This window comes from Arachis stenosperma, chromosome 5 (assembly GCF_014773155.1).
Source record: "Arachis stenosperma cultivar V10309 chromosome 5, arast.V10309.gnm1.PFL2, whole genome shotgun sequence".
Lineage (NCBI taxonomy): Eukaryota > Viridiplantae > Streptophyta > Magnoliopsida > Fabales > Fabaceae > Arachis > Arachis stenosperma.
The window spans coordinates 87469995-87474268 of record NC_080381.1 but is presented as its reverse complement, the minus strand read 5'-3'; the positions used below and the strand labels follow the sequence as shown (position 1 = coordinate 87474268).

At 38.9% G+C, this 4274-nt stretch overlaps 1 non-coding gene across 1 annotated transcript; it reads left to right on the top strand.

Moving 5' to 3' along the window:
• The first annotated feature begins 1930 nt into the window (after positions 1–1930).
• LOC130984870 (small nucleolar RNA R71) lies at positions 1931–2038 on the top strand. Its single transcript, XR_009088776.1, has one exon. It is a non-coding gene; the product is annotated as a small nucleolar RNA R71 (small nucleolar RNA).
• The last annotated feature ends 2236 nt before the right edge of the window (positions 2039–4274 follow it).

The window sequence follows — 4274 nt, the reverse complement described above, 5'->3', positions numbered from 1 at the left end:
CCCATCTGCTAGACTTACTGGCGTTTAAACGCCAGTAGGTTCTTCCTCCAGGGTGTGCTGTTTTTCTTCCTGTTTTTCATTCTGTTTTTGATTTTTCAATTGATTTTGTGACTTCTCATGATCATCAACCTACAAAATAAAATAAAATAACAAAGTAAAATATATAAAATATAACATTGGGTTGCCTCCCAACAAGCGCTTCTTTAATGTCAGTAGCTTGACAAAGGGCTCTCATGGAGCCTCACAGATACTCAGAGCAATGTTGGAACCTCCCAACACCAAACTTAGAGTTTGAATGTGGGGGTTCAACACCAAACTTAGAGTTTGGTTGTGGCCTCCCAACACCAAACTTAGAGTTTGACTGTGGGGGCTCTGTTTGACTCTGATTTGAGAGAAGCTCTTCATGCTTCCTCTCCATGGTGACAGAGGGATATCCTTGAGCCTTAAACACAAAGGATTCTTCATTCACTTGAATGATCAGTTCACCTCCATCAACATCAATCACAGCCTTTGCTGTGGCTAGGAAGGGTCTGCCAAGGATGATAGATTCATCCATGCACTTCCCAGTCTCTAGGACTATGAAATCAGCAGGGATGTAATGGCCTTCAATCTTTACCAGAACATCCTCTACAAGTCCATAAGCTTGTTTTCTTGAATTGTCTGCCATCTCTAGTGAGATTCTTGCAGCTTGTACCTCAAAGATCCCTAGCTTCTCCATTACAAAGAGAGGCATGAGGTTTACACTTGACCCTAAGTCACACAGAGCATTCTTGAAGGTCAATGTGCCTATGGTACAAGGTATGGAGAACTTCCCAGGGTCCTGCCTCTTTTGAGGTAATTTCTGCCTAGACAAGTCATCCAATTCTTTGGTGAGCAAAGGAGGTTCGTTCTCCCAAGTCTCTTTTCCAAATAACTTGTCATTTAACTTCATGATTGCTCCAAGGTATTTAGCAACTTGCTCTTCAGTGACATACTCATCCTCTTCAGAGGAGGAATACTCATCAGAGCTCATGAAAGGCAGAAGTAAGTCCAATGGAATCTCTATGGTCTCATTTTGAGCCTCAGATTCCCATGGTTCCTCATTAGGGAACTCATTAGAGGCTAGTGCACGCCCAGTGAGGTCTTCCTCAGTGGCGTTCACTTCCTCTCCTTCCTCTCCAAATTCGCCCATGTTGATGGCCTTGCACTCTCCTTTTGGATTTTCTTTTGTATTGCTTGGAAGAGTACTAGGAGGGAGTTCAGTAATTTTCTTGCTCAGCTGTCCCACTTGTGCCTCCAAATTCCTAATGGAGGACCTTGTTTCAGTCATGAAACTTTGAGTGGTTTTGATTAGATCAGAGACCATGGTTGCTAAGTCAGAGTGGTTCTGCTTAGAATTCTCTGTCTGTTGCTGAGAAGATGATGGAAAAGGCTTGCCAGTGCTAAACCTGTTTCTTCCACCATTATTGTTGTTGAAACCTTGTTGAGGTCTCTGTTGATCCTTCCATGAGAGATTTGGGTGATTTCTCCATGAAGAATTATAGGTGTTTCCATAGGGTTCTCCCATGTAATTCACCTCTTCCATTGAAGGGTTCTCAGGATCATAAGCTTCTTCTTCAGATGAAGTATCCTTAGTACTGCTTGGTGCATTTTACATTCTAGACAGACTTTGAGAAATCAAATTGACTTGTTGAGTCAGTATCTTGTTCTGAGCCAGAATGGCATTCAGAGTATCAATCTCAAGAACTCCTTTCTTCTGATTAGTCCCATTGTTCACATGATTCCTTTCAGAAGTGTACATGAATTGGTTATTTGCAACCATTTCAATTAGTTCTTGAGCTTCTGTAGGCGTCTTCTTCAGATGAAGAGATCCTCCAGCAGAGCTATCCAAAGACATCTTGGATAGTTCAGAGAGACCATCATAGAAAATACCTATGATGCTCCATTCAGAAAGCATGTCAGAAGGACATTTTCTGATCAATTGTTTGTATCTTTCCCAAGCTTCATAGAGGGATTCTCCATCCTTCTGTCTGAAGGTTTGGACTTCCACTCTAAGCTTACTCAATTTTTGAGGTGGAAAAAACTTTGCCAAGAAGGCATTGACTAGCTTTTCCCATGAGTCCAGGCTTTCTTTAGGTTGAGAGTCCAACCATGTCCTAGCTCTGTCTCTTACAGCAAAAGGGAATAGCATAAGTCTGTAGACCTCAGGGTTAACCTCATTAGTCTTGACAGTGTCACAGATTTGCAAGAATTCAGCTAAGAACTGATGAGGATCTTCCAGTGGAAGTCCATGGAACTTGCAATTCTGTTGCATTAGAGAAACTAATTGAGGCTTATGCTCAAAGTTGTTTGCTCCAATGGCAGGGATAGAGATGCTTCTCCCATAGATGTCGGGAGTAGGTGCAGTAAAGTCACCAAGCACCTTCCTTGCATTGTTGGCATTGTTGTTGTTTTCGGCTGCCATGTGTTCTTCTTCTTTGAAGATTTCTGTTAGGTCCTCTGCAGAGAGTTGTGCCTTAGCTTCTCTTAGCTTTCTCTTCAGGGTCCTTTCAGGTTCAGGATCAGCTTCAACAAGAATGCCTTTGTCTTTGTTCCTGCTCATATAAAAGAGAAGAGAACAAGAAAATATGGAATCCTCTATGTCACAGTATAGAGATTCCTTGAGGTGTCAGAGGAAAAGAAAAATAGAAGAAAGAGGTAGAAGAATTCGAACTTAGTAAGATAGAGTTCGAATTGTGCATTGAGGAGGAGTGATACTCCATAAATAGAAGGATGTGAGAAGAGGGGAAGAGGTTTTTTCGAAAATTAATTAAAAAGATTTTAAAAACATTTTGAAAAACTTTAATTGATTTTCGAAAACCAAGAGTGGGAAAGAAATCAAGTAATTTTTGAAAAAGATTTTGAAATTAGAATTTAAAAAGATATGATTGAAGATTATTTTGAAAAAGATGTGATTAAAAAGATATGATTGAAAAGTTATGGTTTTAAAAAAATATGATTGAAATGATATGATTTGAAAACAATTTTAAAAAGATTTGAAAAAAAAAATTAATGACTTGGCTAACAAGAAAAGATATGATTCAAACATTAAACCTTTCTCATCAGAAAAGGCAACATACTTGAAATGTTGAATCAAATCATTAATTGATAGCAAGTATCTTTGAAAAAGGAAAGAAATTGATTTTGAAAACATTTGATTGAAAAGATATGATTTGAAAAAGATTTGATTTTGAAAAACTTTGAAAACTTGAAAAAAATTGATTTGAAAACAAAATCCTCCCCCTCGTGCCATCCTGGCGTTAAACGCCCAGAATGGTGCACATTCTGGCGTTTAACGCCCAATGCACTACCTTTTTCGGCGTTAAACGCCTAACCAGACACCCTGGCTGGCGTTTAAATGCCATTCTGTCCTTCTTCACTGGGCGTTTTGAACGCCCAGCTTTTTCTGTGTAATTCTTCTGCTGCATGTTCTGAATCTTCAGTTCCCTGTACTATTGACTTGAAAATAGAACCAAGATCAAATAAACAATGTATGCAAGACACCAAACTTAAAATTAGACACTAGACTCAAACAAGAAACATAAAATATTTTTGGTTTTTATGATTTTGTAAAATTTTTGGATTTTTTCGAAAATTAAGTGGAAAAGAAAATAAAGATATCAAAATTCTTAATGAGAATTCCAGGAATCATGCAATGTTAGTCTAAAGCTTTAGTCTAAAGGAATTAGACATGGATAGCCAAGCTTCAGCAGGACATTGCATTCAAGAGCTAAATTGATGAGAATCAATCAGCTTTGGTGATGATAAGAACATCACCTTGAAACACTAGAATTTATTCTTAAGAACTCTGAAAAAAAAAATACCTAATCTAAGCAACAAGATGAACCGTTAGTTGTCCAAACTCAACAATCCCCGGCAACGGCGCCAAAAACTTGGTGCACAAAATTGTGATCACTACAACTTCGCACAACTAACCAGCAAGTGCACTGGGTCGTCCAAGTAATAAACCTTACGCGAGTAAGGGTCGATCCCACGGAGATTGTTGGTATGAAGCAAGCTATGGTCACCTTGTAAATCTTAGTCAGGCAGACTCAAATGGGTATAGATGATGAATAAAACATAAAGATAAAGATAGAGATACTTATGTAATTCATTGGTAGGAATTTCAGATAAGCGTATGAAGATGCTTGATCCCTTCCGTCTCTCTGCTTTCCTACCGTCTTCATCCAATCCTTCTTACTCCTTTCCATGGCAAGCTTATGCAAGCGTTTCACCGTTGTTAGTGGCTACCTCCC